Source organism: Chlorocebus sabaeus, chromosome 16, assembly GCF_047675955.1.
Source record: "Chlorocebus sabaeus isolate Y175 chromosome 16, mChlSab1.0.hap1, whole genome shotgun sequence".
Taxonomy (NCBI): domain Eukaryota; kingdom Metazoa; phylum Chordata; class Mammalia; order Primates; family Cercopithecidae; genus Chlorocebus; species Chlorocebus sabaeus.
In genome coordinates, this window is record NC_132919.1 from 27,004,998 (window position 1) to 27,021,704 (window position 16,707).

Here is a 16,707-nt window from a genome sequence, read left to right on the forward strand (position 1 = left end):
GGCATCATAGAGCCCGCTCAGGTCTCTAGCAGGAAGCATCTCCCTGCTCCCTATATTATTTTGAATTTTCTGGGGAAAAGCATTTCACATGTGTCCTTGGCCATGTATACACTACGTATCCATTTGGCCTTACAACTTCTTAGAACTACTTCTCTGTGCATAAAGCCTTGCTGTACATTTCTAGTTAAGAGCTTTAGAAAGGATAGTAAATTCGGGGCAGGGAGAATGAAGTTTTACCTATAGCTAACACATTGCTCTTCACTGTATCTTCTTCTTCTTCTTTTTTTTTTTTTTTTGAGACAGAGTCTTGCTCTGTCGCTCGGCCTGGAGTGCAGTGGCGCAATCTCAGCTCACTGCAAGCTCCGCCTCCCAGGTTCACGCCATTCTCCTGCCTCAGCCTCCCAAGTAGCTGGGACTACAGGTGCCCACCACCATGCCCGGCTAATTTTTTTGTATTTTTAGTAGAGATGGGGTTTCACCATGTTGGCCAGGATTGTCTCAATCTCCTGACCTCGTGATCTATCCGCCTCGGCCTCCCAAAGTGCTAGGATTACAGGCGTGAGCCAGCATGCCCGTCCCCCACTGTATCTTCTATTCTTCTGCTATCTAGGGCTAGTTTGCCAATCTTGCCAAGGCAGATTTTAAGGTAATACGGAAAGACAAGTTTGATACATTAATGCATTCCATTCCCTTTAGGCCTTTCCTTCTCCTCCCCCAGCCTGAGTATGGACCATGAGAAATCCTGATATGTAATAACCTTTGGCAAAGGCTTCTATATAGCCTTAGTGAAAATCAAAGCACTTACAATGCTTGTTACTGAGACTCACTATAACTTGAAGATTTATGGTTCACACTCCACATATCCAAGAAATTAGCAGGTTTCTGAAGCTAAAGGGTCTCTGAAAGCTGAAGAGGCTGTTAAGTCTTAAAGGGGCCCAAGAATTGAAAGCTTAAAGGAAGAGATGGAGCACCTCCTTCCACACCTGGCCGACCATAACTAGCTAATGAAATTTGGAATGCTGGGTCAATCTGCAGGAAGGAAAAACAGATATACAGTCCCTGTTAGAATAATACTTTCATAGCTAGAGTAAACACACAGATAAAAAAAAGATTCTGAAATTCACTTTAGGAAGCTTCCTCATTTCAGGAATTGCCTGCAAAACAAAAAACTAATAAAGTAGTCTATTTTTTGAGACGGAGTTTCGCTCTTGTTGCCCAGGCTGGAGTGCAATGGCATGCTCTTGGCTCACCGCAACCTCCGCCTCCTGGGTTCAATCGATTCTCCTGCCTCAGCCTCCCAAGTGGCTAGGATTACAGGCATGTGCCACCACACCTAGCTAATTTTGAATTTTTAGTAGAGATGGGGTTTCTCCATGTTGGTCAGGCTGGTCTCAAACTCCCAACCTTAGGTAATCTGCCCGTCTCGGCCTCCCAAATTGCTGGGATTACAGCCGTGAGCCACCACACCTGGCCTAAAGCAGTTCTTTAAACCTCTAAAGTGTTCAAAGTACCACAACTCACTCAATGATCAGAATTATTTGGCTCCCTTCTGTGGCCCTGAGAAATTCAATAGTGATTCAGAATTGCTTTTCTGTTTGTTTGTTTTTGAGACAGGGTCTCACTCTGTCATCCAGGCTGGAGTATGGTGGTGCAATCATAGCTCACTGCAACTTCGAACTTCTAGGCTTAAGGGATCTTCTTGCCTCAGCTTTCCGAGTAGCCAGGATTATAGGCGCACACCATTGCACATGGCTAATTTTTTTGTTTTTTATAGAGATAGGTTTTTGCCATGTTGCCCAGGCTGGTCTGGAACTCATGAGCTCAAGCAATCCACCTGCCCCGGCCTCCCAAAGTGCTGGGATTACAGGCATGAGCCACTGCGTCTGGCCTCAGTATTGTTATTTATCAAAGTGTGTGACTGCTTCTAACCTGTTAAATATGCATCTTATACTACATCTTAAGTCTCACCAAACAAGTTCATTTAAGTCAACATTATTTTAGCATTGAGTTAATCGGGGGGAAAATCCTATAAATACACATGTAACCCTAAAGATGCCCAAATACTGTAACTTGCCCTCCCTTTTAAAATTAATTTACTTTTGTTTTTTGAGTCGGAGTCTCACTCTGTCAGCCATGCTGGAGTGCAATGACACAATATTGGCTTACTACAACCTCCGCCTCCCAGGTTCAAACGATTCTCCTGCCTCAGCCTCCAGAGTAGCTGGGATTACAGATGCCCGCCACCACGCCCGCCTAATTTTTGTATTTTTAGTTTAGTAGAGATGGGTTTTCACCATGTTGGCCAGGCTGGTCTTGAACTTCTGACCTCAGGTGATCTGCCTGCTCGGCCTCCCAAAGTGCTGGGCTTACAGATGTAAGCCATAGCGCCTGGCCCTTCCTTTCTTTTATCTCAAAGATACCTCAAAAAAAAAAAACAAAAAACAGCTAACACCCCCCGACAAGTAATCTTATGGATAGTGGTAGAAAACAAAAGTTCAAAATTCTTCTATTACTCGTACACATCTTCATTCTGTGTCCCTTTTTTGTTTTTGTTTTTGTTTTTGAGATGGAGTCTCGCTCTGTCGCCCAGGCTGGAGTGTGCAGTGCCGGGATCTCAGCTCACTGCAACCTCTGCCTCCCGGGTTCAAGCAATTCGTCTCAGCCTCGCGAGTAGCTGGGATTACAAGCGCCCACCACCACGCCCGGCTAATTTTTTGTATTCTTAGTAGAGATGGGGTTTCACCATCTTAGCCAGGCTTGTCTTGAACTCCTGAATTCGTGATCCACCTGCCTTGGCCCCCCAAATTCCTGGGGTTATAGGCGTGAGCCACCGTGTCTGGCCCACTGTCCTCTTTAATTTCTTCTCTCTTTGGGACCTCCCTTACCAACTCAGTTACTCACCAACTTTTACCCAGTTCTATTAAGTCACTCCAATTGAATTAGAAATGGAAGCTACCCAAACAGAATGAGAAGAGTACTGAATGCAGTGATCACTCCCATCCAATTTCAACGAGCCCCAGTAGGGCCTACTCTTGGTTTCTAAATACTGCATTTTCCATCGAAAGGAACCAAGGCTCCTTGGAGAACTGACTGAGGCAGAGAAAGTACTAGATGAGTCTAATATATCTTATTGTGCAGGAAAGGAAGTGCTCAAAGAATAATAGTGAAATATCAAAGGACAAAGAAGTCACAAGATGCTCAGTTGGTGAGGGAAACCCCCGAGAGAGGTTTACACAGTAGAAATTAGAGAAGACAGTGAGTGGGTACACTGAGTAAAGCAAACATGTTACCAGGAATACAACAGTTGTGAATTTTTCTTTTCTACCATTGCCTGTAAGGTGTTAGTTTGGGGAGTATCTGTCAATCTTTTGAAATAAAAGAATGGCAGATTATTTGGGCATCTTTATGACTAAACATATATTTATATAATTATTTTTCTTAAGCCGGGTGCGGTAGCTCAAGCCTGTAATCCCAGCACTTTGGGAGGCCGAGACGGGCGGATCACAAGGTCAGGAGATTGAGACCATCCTGGCGAACACGGTGAAACCCCGTCTCTACTAAAAATACAAAAAAATTAGTCAGGCGTGGTAGCGGGCGCCTGTCGTCCCAGCTACTCGGGAGGCTGAGGCAGGAGAATGGCGTGAACCCAGGAGGCGGAGCTTGTAGTGAGCCGAGATGGCGCCACTGCACTCCAGCCTGGGTGACAGAGCAAAGACTCCATTTCAAAAAAAAAAAAAAAATTATTTTTCTTGATTTAGTGGCCAAATCTGGAATAACCTGAGCATCAAAATAAACAAAAGATTATATTTCATTGAATAAAACAGGAAGTCATTAGTTCATACTAATGTAAACAAACTAATACATTGAAAGACTGAAAACAAATGGAATAGTTGTATAGTTTCTAAGCCCTGTCTCCTAAAAATAATAATTACAAAGGGAAAATGAGTAACTTTACTTTGGAAAAGCCTAGCAGACACCACCTTAATCAAGTGATCAAACATTATCAGTACTGATACAAATCAAAATTCTGTACCTTTTGAAATCATGCAATGAACAACACAGCATCACTCCTGTGATATTCCTGCTGAAGATGTGTTACCTAAATTAAACACGAGGAACCACCAGACAAGTCCAAACTGAGGGACTTTCTACAAAATAACTGAATAGCATCAAGGTTATGAACATCAAAGAAGGCCTGAAGAAACTGTTCCAGACTGGAGGAGACTAAGACAACATGAAAAATAAATGCAATGTGTGATTCTGACCTGGATCCTTTTTGCTATAAAGCATATAACTGGTACAATAATAAGCAACATTTGAAGAGGATCTGATAATTATATGGAAGTAACGTGTCAATGTTACTTTCCTAATTTTGACAGTTGTATTGTAAAGTTGGAGAATGCCCCTTGTTTATAGGAAATACTAAAGTATTTAGGGATGATGGAGCATCAGGTCAGCAACACTCTCAAATGACTGAAAGAAAAAAAATTATTTCTAGCATACTTGCAACTGTCCTATATATTTCAATTTTTTTTTTTCTTTTTTTTTGAGACGGAGTCTTGCTCTGTTGCCCAGGCTGGAGTGCAGTGGCACGATCTCGGCTCATGGCAAGCTCCGCCTCCCGGGTTCATGCCATTCTCCTGCCTCAGCCTCCTGAGTAGCTGGAGTAGCTGGGACTACAGGTGCCCACTACCATGCCCAGCTAATTTTTTTTTTTGTATTTTTAGTAGAGATGGGGTTTCACCGTGTTAGCCAGGATGGTCTCGATCTCCTGACCTCGTGATCTGCCCACCTCGGCCTCCCAAAAGCTGGGATTACAGGTGTGAGCCACCGTGCTTGGCCAAATTTTTTTATCTTAAAAAATACAAGGTTGAAGTCTAGAAAGGGTGAGGTTGGAGGTCAAAAAGAGGTGAGAGTGGTCTGTTAGCAACTATTCTCATTTATCTTAATGGAGAATCACATGGGTGAGTGTGCCACTGGGGTTCTTGCCACCTGGAATAGGTTTCCTGTATCTTTCCGCCTCATCAACTTCCAATTTCTTCTCAACAGTTTTTTGAATAACATTTTCTCCAGTGCCTACACTTCAAATTATCTCCCTACTTCCACTCTGTTCTGGGAATGCTTCCACTGTGAGCATTCATGGACTCCCTTATTCTAAAGATAGAGAATTTTGCCATTGGAAAGCAAAAAGAAAAACACCTATCCTGAGCCAGGTGCCGTGGCTCATGACTGCAATCCCAGCTCTTTGGGAGACTGAGTCAGGAAGATCGCTTGAGCCCAGGAATTTTTTTTTTTTTTGAGACAGTGTCTCCCTCTGTCACCTAGGCTGGAGTGCGATCTCGACTCCACTTTCTGGGTTCAAGTGATTCTTCTGCCTCAGTCTCGTAAGTAGCTGGGATTACAGGCACATGTCACCACACCCAGCTAATTTTTGTATTTTTAGTAGAGACTGGGTTTCACCATGTTGGTTAGGCTAGTCTCCAACTCCTACCTCAGGTGATCAGCCTGCCTTGGCTTCCCAAAGTGCTGGGATTAAAGGCAAGAATCACTTGTGCCCGGCCATGCCCAGGAATTTGAGACTACCCTGGATAGCAAACTGAGACCATGTCTGAAAAAAATTAGCCAGGTGTGGTGGTGTGTGCCTGCAGTCCCAGCTACTTGGGAGCTAAGGTGGGAGAATTGCTTAAACCCAAGAGTTTGAGGCTTCAGTGAGCTGTGATTGTGCCACTGCACTCCAGCCTGGGCGACAGAGTGAGACCCTGTCTGAAGAAAGAAGAAACAAACAGGTTGGGCGCAGTGGCTCACATCTGTAATCCCAGCACTTTGAGAGGCGGAGGCGGGTGGATTACCTGAGGTCAGGAGTTCAACACCACGCTGGGCAACACGGTGAAACCCCATCTCTACTAAAAATACAAAAATTAGCCAGGTATGGTGGCATGTGCCTGTAATCCCAGTTACTCGGGAGGCCGAGGCATGAGAACTGCTTGAACCCGGGAGGTAGAGGTTGCAGTGAGCCAAGATCACAGCATTTCACTCCAGCCTGGGTGACAGAGCGAGGCCCTATTTCAAAAAAAAAAAAAAAAAAAAAGAAGAAGAAACAGAAAAAGAAATGCCTACCTTGAAGGAGGAAATATTAATGATCCTCCCTTCTTCATACCTGACATTCACTGCCATCTCTTTAACTGCCATGTTCAGTTTTCATTTTTTTATCTTTTTTTTTTTTTTTTTTTAAAGATAGGGTATCACTCTGTTGCCCAGGCTTCATTTAGTGCAGTAGTATGATCACAACTGCAGCCTCAACCTCCTGGGCTCAACTGTTCCCACCTTAGTCTTCCTGACCCCCCACGCCCCCACCCAACAGTTGGGACTACAAGCACGCACCACCACACCTGGCTAATTTTAAAGTTTTTTGTAGAGACAGGGTCTCACTATGTTGCCCAGGCTGGTCTTGAACTCTAGGGCTCAAGTGATCCTCCTGCCCTGACTTCCCAAAGTGCTGGGATTGCAGTTGTGAGCCACCCTGCCCATCCCATGCTCACATTTTAATAAAGAGTTTTTCAAGGCCCTTCCTTCTAAACACACAACCAGAACTTCATCAAGTGTCATGCAAACTCTCTTATATTATAAAAGAAAGCCTTGTTATATCTTCCAGAGTATAACCGTTTTGACATTCTTTCCTCACATCATCCAAAAAGTTTCAAATGACATCATAAACTTTATCTCCAACTTCCTGAAAAGTACCCACTATAGCTAACTTCTCCACTTTCACACCAACAGCAGCTGGCCAGCAGGGACTTCGTTATTCCATAGCAGAATGGTTTTCAGGAACAACCGACGAAAAGCTTTGTAGTACGAGGATGATGTTTATATACTCCCCCTTTCCTCTTCTTTCCTTGTTAGTGCGGCCTGGGAAGTTCTAGAGGTAGAACAAGTGTGTTATGACCGTTCTGCAAGCAGCCATCAACTTATCCCCCAACTTTAAACATTAACAAAAACTAGGCTGTTAAAATGCATTGCCATATTCTGTCATACTCAACCAAAAAAAAAATTTTTTTTTGAGACAGAGTTTTGCTCTTTTTGCCCAGGCTGGAGTGCAATGGTGCGATATGGGCTCACTGCAACCTCCACCTCCCAGGTTCAAGCAATTCTCCTGCCTCAGCCTCCCAAGTAACTGGGATTACAGCCATGCACCACCATGCCCAGCTAATTTTTTTTTTTTTGTATTTTTAGTAGAGACAGGGTTTCTCCATGTTAGTCGGGATGGTCTCAAACTCCTGACCTCAGGTGATCTGCCTGCCTTGGCCTCCCAAAGTGTTGAGATTACAGGCGTAAGCCACAGCTCCCAGCTCAACCAAATTTTTATGCAGCCAAGCCCATAAAGATATCCAAGGAAACTGATACACCCTTAGAAAGAGTACACAACAATAAAGGATACTAAGGCGGGCAACATCCAAAATGAAAACAGCAGCAAGTCACCTGCAAATCTAATAACAGTGCCAGTTGGAATCAACCTGTCTTTTGCTTTCTTTCTTTTTTGAGACAAAGTCTTGCTCTGTCACCCAGGCTGGAGTACAGTGCTGCGATCTCGGCTCACTGCAACTTCCATCTCCCGGGTTCAAGCGATTCTCCTGCCTCAGCCTCCCGAGTAGCTGGGACTACAAACACATGCCACCACACCCGGCTAATTTTTGTATTTTTTGTAGAGACGGGGTTTCACCATGTTGGCCAGGCTGGTCTCAAACTCCTGACCTCAAATGATCCGCCTGCCTCAGCCTCCAAAAGTGCTGGGATTACAGGCATGAGCCACAGTGCCCAGCCTGTCTTTTGCATTTTAAAGAGATAAGATTTTGCTTATACTCACAACATTTTAAGAAATAATTTAAAAATCCAAATAAAATTAAAAATTTAAAAATATTTTGCTTGTAAGTCCATTCACTTTTCAGGGTAACTATCAAAGAACAATACTGATAGGAAAGTTTGAAGAAAGCAGAAGCGGACCTACGAGTCTTCTTCAAGAAAAGCGAACTATGTCCCTTGTTTCTATCCCTCTTTATCTGCCTTATAAGGGTTACTTCCAAAGATATGTAACCTTCTATTAAAATAACATACTAGCTGGGCATGGTGGCTTATGCCTGTAATCCCAGCACTTCAGGAGGCTGAGGTGGGCAGATCACTTGAGATCAGGAGTTTCAGACCAGCCTGGCCAACTTGGTGAAACCCCATCTCTACTAAAAATACAAAAATTAGCCAGGTATGGTGGCATGCACCTGTAGTCCCAGCTACTCAGGAGGCTGAGGCAGGAGAATCACTTGAACCAGGGAGGCAGAGGTTGCAGTGAGTCAAGATCACACCACTGCACTCCAGCCTGGGCAATAGAGTGAGACTCCGTTTCAAAAACAAAAAAAACCCTAAAATTCCTATACAGCTAAAGAAATGTGTCCTCAGTGTCCTGTTGATTTTCTTTTCGAGACAGAGTCTCACTCTGTCACTTAGCCCGGAGCAGAGTGACGGGATCTCAGATCACGGCAACCTCTGCCTCCCAGGTTCAAGCGATTCTCCCACCTCAGCCTGCCGAGTAGAAGGGACTACAGGCACATGCCACCATGCCCGGTTAACTTTTGTATTTTTAGTATAGACAGGGTTTCACCATGTTGGGCAGACTGGTCTCGAACTCCTGACCTCAAGTGATCCTCTCGCTTCGGCCTCCCATAGTGCTGAGATTACAGGTGTGAGCCACCGCACCCAGACTTTTGTTTTTGAGACAGTGTCTCACTCTGTTCCCAGGCTGGAGCACAGTGATGCAATCACTGCAGCCATGACTTCCTGGGCTCAGGTGATTCTCCCACCACAGCCTCCTGGGCATCTGAGACTACAGATATGTGCCACCGCACCCAGCTAATTTTGTAAAATATTTTTTGTAGAGAAGGAGTTTCACCATGTTGCCCAGGCTGGTCTCAAACTCCTAGGTTTAAGCAATCCACCTCGTCCCCCTAAAATGCTGGGATTGCAGGCACTGGATTACAGCCAATGTCCTACTGCTTTTTAAAGTGCCCAAACCAAGTTTTCTTTTGCACTTAGAAGAGAATTTAAAATGCAATCAGAAAACCAGACCGTACTTTGCCAATTACTATAATTTTAAAATAAGGATATATTGCTATGAATGACATTTAGTTTTATCTCAGTCTATTCTCCTATGATAAGCAACAGTGAACTCAAGGGTATGATTTCAGAATGTAAAAAGCCATTAGACTGCTCCTAATAGATTCTTTAAAATATGATCCTACAAGGCTCTTCAAAGTAAGGACAGTATGTTTTAATTGTGAGATGGATTTTTTCAATGCTTTGACCTCTTGACTAAAAGAGGCCTGGAAAAAGAAATAACTGCAGTGGAATGAGGGTGTGAAATGTGTCATACCAGTTATTAAAATCCATCAAGTTCATACTTCAGTCTTGGTTTAACTGCAGCCAAAAACTGACTTGCAAGTAATTATCATCACTATCTATAATAAAAGTTAATTGGACATAATTGAACTAACACCCTAATCGGAGGGAAGCTGTAACTGGCGAAGAGCCCACTCCTTCTGCTCCTTCAATCTGCAAATGAAACTGCTAATGATAATTTGTGGACAAACATGAAATTGCTCTCAGGGTTTCCCCACTGCAAATCAGTCAGCAATTCCAGTTAATACCCAGCATGTTGGGCCAGGAGAAAAATCATTAACTGGTGCTTCCTTTGATAAAGATGAATTTTAACAATAACCAAGCCATTAAGGCTGAGAGTTACTGAGAATTGTTAAATTTCCCCTGGATGTCCTAAAGTAAAGCACTATGGTCTGATCGCCACATCATGCTACTATGCACTAAATGCATCATGTGCCACCAGTGTGTAGTACTAAGAAGACAGTATGTAAAGACAGAAGCTACTGTTATACTGACAATTTATCTTCTTTTAACAGAATCCTGGAAAAATCTTATTTCTAAACAGACAAATGGCATTGTTGATCTGCTTCAACAGCAAAGATTAAATCATTTCTGTTTTTTTGTTTGTTTGTTTTTTGAGACTCTGTCACCCAGGCTGGAGTGCAGTGGTGCGAACTCCTGAGGTCGGGAGTTTGAAACCAGCCTGACCAACATAGTGAAACCCCGTCTCTACTAAAAATACAAAAATTAGCCATGCGTGGTGGCTGGTGCCTGTAGTCCCAGCTACACGGGAGGCTGAGGCAGAATTGCTTGAACATGGGAGGCAGAGGTTGCAGTGAGCCAAGATCACGCCACTGTACTCCAGCCTGGGCAACAGAGCAAGACTCCGTCTCAAAAAAAAAAAAAAAAAAAAAAACAACCCACAGAAAATCCAGACAATGAAACAAATACTTCAAGGGACAGTGAGAAAGAAGGGAGAACAGCAGCACAGGTCATTGAAGACTGGGTAAGAATTTACCAGATTGAGAAGAAGGGTAGTCAACAACTATAATGAAAGGCATGCAGCTGTAAAACTAAACCACTTGTTTGCGGAGGCACAAATGGTCTGGTATGGAGAGCAGGGTGTTGGGCATATGTGCTAAACCTGGAGATAAGCCTGATATGCAAATTATATTAATACTTCATGTTAGAAAGACAGAACAGATCAGAGTCACAGCTCAATGTTCTTACCCTTAGATTGGCATGAAAGTGGATCCAACACCTAGGCCAGGCACAGTGGTTCATGCCTGTAATCCCAGCACTTTGGGAGGCTGAGGCGGGTGGATCACCTAAGGTCAGGAGTTTCAGATCATCCTGATCAATATGGTGAAACCCCATTTCTATTAAAAATACAAAAATTGGCTGGGTACGGTGGCTCACACCTGTAATCCCAGCACTTTGGGAGGCTGAGGCAGGCGGATCACGAGGTCAGGAGATCGAGACCGTCCTGGCTTTGGTGAAACCCTGTCTCTACTAAAAATACAAAAAAAAAAAAAAATAGCCGGGCGTCTGTAGTACCAGCTACTCGGGAGGCTGAGGCAGGAGAATGGCGTGAATCTGGGAGGCGGAGCTTGTAGTGAGCCGAGATTGGGCGACAGAGCGAGACTCCGTCTCAAAAAAAAAAAAAAAAGGGCCGGGTACAGTGGCTGATGCCTGTAATCCCAGCACCTTGGGAGGCCGAGGTGGGCAGATCACAAGGTCAGGAGTTCGAGAACAGCCTGACCAACATGGTGAAACCCCATCTCTACTGAAAATATGAAAATTGGTTGGGCCTGGTGGCACGCACCTGTAATCCCAGCTACTGAGGAGGCTGAGGCAGGAGAATCACTTGAACCTGGGAAGCGGAGGTTGCAGTGAGCCGAGATCACACCACTGCACTCCAGCCTGGGTGACAGAGCGAGACTCCATCTCAAACAAAAAAAAGAAAGAAAAAAGAAAAGAAAGTGCATCCAACACCTTTCAGAATAATTGTGATGATAAAATGAGGTGGTATTTGTAAAGTGGTTAGTACACTGCCTGTGCTTGATGGCAGTTATAACTATTATTTGCTAATGTCAGACTTCTCTGAAAACCATGGGATATAGGGATAGGTTTTAAGGAAAGTAACATTATCAGATGTCTATTTAGAATAAATCTTCTGGAAGTGTGAAAGAAAAACAGGAGATGGTAGAAGCCAGTTAAATGGCTATTGCATTGTTTTGTTTTGTTTTGTTTTTTGAGACAGAGTCCTGCTCTATTGCCCAGGCTGGAGTACAATGGTGTGATCTCAGCTCACTGCAACCTCTGCCTCCCCTGCTTCGGCGATTCTCTAGCCTCAGCCTCCCGAGTAGCTGGGATTACAGGCGTGAGTCACCACACCTGGTTAATTTTTGTATTTCTGGAATACAAAATTTATTTTAGAGATGGGGTTTCGTTATGTTGGCTGGTCTTGAACTCCTGGCCTCAAGTGATCCGCCCACCTCGGCTTCCCAAAGTACTGGGATTACAGGTATGAGCCACCGTGCCTGGCTGGCTACTGCGATTTTGAGGTGAGATGATGAAGATCTCAAATGAGAATGCCAAAAAAATAAAATAAAATAAGTTAATAAATTAAAGTTTTTGAAGGAAGGCAATTTTAAATGAACATGAAGAACAATTTGAACTTGTTCAACAGCAATAGAAAAATAATGAAGCAAAAGTAATTACCATTCATCGAGAATTATGCAAAAGGGTTTATTTTCTTTTCTTTTTTTTATTTTTATTTTTCTTTGAGACGGAGTCTCGCTCTGTCGCACAGACTGGAGTGCAGTGGCCGGATTTCAGCTCACTGCAAGCTCCGCCTCCCGGGTTTACAACATTCTCCTGCCTCAGCCTCCCGAGTAGCTGGGACTACAGGCGCCCACCACTTCGCCCGGCTAGTTTTTTTTTGTATTTTTTTAGTATAGACGGGGTTTCACCGGGTTAGCCAGGATGGTCTCGATCTCCTGACCTCGTGATCCGCCCGTCTCGGTCTCCCAAAGTGTTGGGATTACAGGCTTGAGCCACCGCGCCCGGCTATTTTCTTTCAGTAGCTAAGAATGTGGACTAGATGACCACTAGAATCAACTTTTAGAATCTATGATTCCAAATCATTTTAAAAAGGTGGTTTTTGTAAGGTGATTAACAATATCTTACATTTGCAGGGAGTTTTACAATTTTCTAAGTGCTTTTTCACATGATTCTCTCTCTCTCCATCTTCTCAAGATGCCCTTTGAGATAGTTTGGATATGTATGATTAGTCCCATTTTCACAGATAAAGAAACTAGGAACTGGCCAGCCATCACAGCACATGTCTGTAATCCCAGAAATTTAGGAGGCTGAGGCGGTAAGACTGCTTAAGGCCAAGAGCTCAAGACCAGCCTGGACAACATAGGGAGACCCCATTTCTATAAAAAAAAAAAAAAAAACGCCAGGTGTGGTAGTGTGCCCCTCTGGTCCCAGCTCCATGGGGAGGCTGAAATGGGAGGCTCACTTGAGCCCCAGAGGTTGAGGCTGCAAGGAGCCATGATCGTGTCATTGCACTCCAGCCTGGGTGACAAAGAGACCCTATCCCCCAGCCATGCAAAAAAAGTGATAAATGCTATGAAAAAAATAAATAGGTCAGGTGTGGTGGCTCACACCAGTAATCCCAACACTCTGGGAGGCTAAGGTGAGCAGACTGCAGGAGTTTGAGACCAGCCTGGCAATACAGCAAATCTCGTCTCTACTAAAAACACAAAAAATTAGCCAGGTGAGATGGCGTACGCCTACAATCTCACCTACTTGGAAGGCTAAGGTGAGAGAATCACCTGAGCCCAGGAGGTTGAGGCTGCAGTGAGCCAAGATCATGCCACTGCACTCCAGCCCGGGCAACCAGAGTAAGACTCTGTTTCAAAAATAATAATAATAATAATAATAATAATAATAAATTAAATAAATGAAGCAATGTAAGGAAATAGACAATATTGGGTAGGGTAGTAATTTTAAACAATACAGTCAGAGCAATCCTCACTAAGAAACGACAGTTTCTCCATGGTTTACCTGTTAGTTTCAGTGCAAGACAGCAGCACAACTTTTAATTACGTAACTTTCTTAAAAACACTTAACCATAACTAATACAGTTTTTGTTTTCTCATGTGAAGTTTAATACTTAGGCACTTACACCTTTAATAAAAGGCAATTTATCAACTTGTTTTCAAGAGTGGAATCCTGGTTTTTGTTTTTTTTTTTTGAGATGGAGTCTCACTCTGTTGCCAGGCTGGAGTACAGTGGCATGATCTCGGCTCACTGCAACCTCCACCTCCCAGGTTCAAGTGATTCTCCTGCCTCAGCCTCCCAAGTAGCTGGGACTACAGGCGCATACCACCATGCCCAGTTAATTTTTGTATTTTTAGTAGAGACGGGGTTTCACCATGTTAACCAGGATGGTGTCGACCTCTTAAACTCATGATCCACCCATCTCAGCCTCCCAAAGTGCTGGGATTACAGGCGTGAGCCACTGCGCCTGGCCTCGTTTTTGTAATACAGAAAACCTTTCTTTTTTTAAGAGACAGGGCTCGCTCTGTCACCCAGGCTTCAGTGCAGTTGCACCATTATAGCTGACTGCAGCCTCTAACTCCTAGGCTCAAGTGATCCTCCTGCCGCAACCTCCCGAGTAAGCTGGGACTACAGGTGATTGCCACCACACTTGGGTAACTATTTTATTTTTTGTAGAAACAAGTTCTCAGTTGTTGCCCAGGCTGGTCTTGAACTTCTAGGCTCAGGAGGTCCTCCTGCCTTGGCCTCCCAAAGTTCTGGGATTACAGGTGTGAGTTACCACAACTGGCAAGAAAGGCTCTTTAAACAATAATAAAACAAAGCAATCCAAACTTGCACACATACCAAAGACTGCTGTTATATGCAACTATGACTTTGATAAAGACTGGCATTTCTCTGGTTGAGCAATGATACTTTTTCTTTTTTGGGGGGATGGAGTTTCACTGTTGTTGCCCAGGCTGGAGTGCCATGGCGTGATCTCAGCTCAGAGCAACCTCGCCTCCCGGGTTCAAGTGATTCTCCTGCCCCAGCCTCCCAAGTAGCTGGGATTACAGGCATGAGCCACCACGCCTGGCTAATTTTGTATTTTTTGTAGTCAGGGTTTCTCCATGTTGGTCAGGCTGGTCTCAAACTCCCGACCTCAAGTGATCCACGTACCTTGGCCTCCCAAACTGCTGGGATGACAGGCATGAGCCACCACGCCCAGCCTATGATACTTTCTTAAGTATCATATCTGAAAGATGAGCAGATGTGAACAGATGTGAGGTGGAGGGAGTTGGTATAAACAATTTTAGAGAGTTATTAAAATTGATGTGCAGGCTGAAGTGCCATAAGCTTTTTACTTCTAGACGCACTAAGGAACACTTTCTCCCAAAATATACTATCACTGATAAGAATGACACATTTCAGTTGGGACACTGGTTCAGGTTGGAGAGGAGGCAAAAATAAAAATATATCTGGCTGAAAAAGCTGCCTTTTCCAACTTAATTTTGCCAGGGACTATGGAAACAGTCAAAGGACTTTTCTTACAAGGAAAGGTTCTTTTTGTCTCTCTGGAGAAAAGTTCTAAAACAGTACCTCTCTACAATTGTACCATACCTCACTAAATATAGCCCAAATATTAAAATATTTTGTAAAGCACTTTAGTGAATGCACAGTGATACCTGGCAAGACAAGTTAAAACTAAGATGTGGATTCTTCATTAATCTACTGGTTCCACTTTTTGTTGGGGAAAAAAAAAAAGTTCTGGAAGAATAAGATAAGCAAAAACCAAACCAGTACCTTTACAGCTACAAAATTAATGTCTTTATAATAGTAAAACCATTCCCAGCTGAATAGCTGGGTAATGCAGAGGGTCCATTCAGGTACCCAGTAAATGGGACTTTTCCATCCTAATTTAGGATGAGCTCTCTTCAGCTTCTCACAGTCTTGACACATCTTTCCTTTTAAAGTAGATTAAGTCCTATCCTTTACATAGTAAAAATGAAGATAAATAGAATGCCAATGGTAGAAGTGCTTAGCTTTTGGAAGGAAGTAAATCTTAAGTTATGACTAATAATGCTTATGCTTCTCCTTTGAAGCAACATGAATGTTTTCTAAATCATCTCAATTCTGCAAGTGGCATAAAATCTGATTTTCATTCAGTTCAGCAACTGATCCTCAAAAACACTTTGCTGAATGCAAAAAAAGAAAAGAAAAGAAAAGAAAAAAGTAACTCTTCAGGTAATATCTTCCCAGCAAATAGCACTTAAAAGAAACCCCAGCTTTTTTTTTTTTTTTTTTTTTTTGAGACGCAGTCTTACTCTGTGGACCAGGTGCAATGGTATGATCGGCAGTGGTGCAATCTCGGCTTACTACAACCAGTGTCTCCCAGTTTCAAGCAATTCTCCTGCTTCAGCCTCCTGAGTAGCTGGAATTACAAGTGTCTGCCACCACACCTCGCTAATTTTTGTATTTTTAGTAGAGATAAGGTTTCACCACGTTGGCCAGGCTGGTCTCAAATTCCTGACCTCAAGTGATCCACCTGCCTCAGCCTCCCAAAGTGCTGGGATTATAGGCATGAGCCACTGCACCCAGCCAGAAGCCCCCAGCTTTAAAGTGATGACAGCTTTCCAATTTGGGCGCAGCAGAATGGTTCCCGCAAAGGGTGGTAAGAAGAAAGGCTGTTCTGCCATCAACCAGGTGGTAACCCAAGAATACACTATTGAGATTCACAAGTGCATTCATGGAGTAAGCCTCTAAGAAGCAAGCCTCTCAGGCACTCAAAGATATCTGGAAATTTGCCATGAGGGAGAAGAGGACCCCAGATGCACACATTGATAGCAGGCTCAACAAAGCTGTCTGGCCCAAAGGAATAAGGAATGTCTCACACAGTGTATCCCTATGTGGTTGTCCAGAAAATGTAATGAAGATAAAGATTCACTAAAACAAGCTCTATACTTTGGTTACTTATATACCTGTTACCACTTTCAAAATCTACAGACACTCAGTGTGGATAAGAACTAACCACTGGTCATCAAATAAAATTATACAACTGCAAAAAAAACAAAAAAGTGATGACAGGACTACTTTCATCACACACTGACTATTCTAAATGGATTTCATTTCAGGCAACAGCTCTGATTATTAGCACATATTGTCCAGTGTTATAAAAGTTTGCTTTGGTAAGAAAAGAGGTTTGTTTCTTTGCTTTTTCTTTTTTTTTTTTTTTTTTTT

General features: G+C 43.4%; 1 protein-coding gene across 6 annotated transcripts in view; it reads right to left on the reverse strand.

Annotated features, from left to right (window-relative positions):
- FAM222B (family with sequence similarity 222 member B) overlaps positions 1-16,707 on the reverse strand; it is a 94,622-nt gene that overhangs the window by 35,088 nt on the left and 42,827 nt on the right. The window contains exon 2 of one of the 6 annotated variants that reach the window (XM_073004785.1): positions 6,746-6,916. The exons of the other annotated variants lie outside the window; for them this stretch is intronic. The gene's annotated coding sequence lies outside the window, so the exon portion shown is untranslated. The remainder of the gene's footprint in view (positions 1-6,745; positions 6,917-16,707) is intronic. 6 annotated transcript variants of the gene reach the window in all.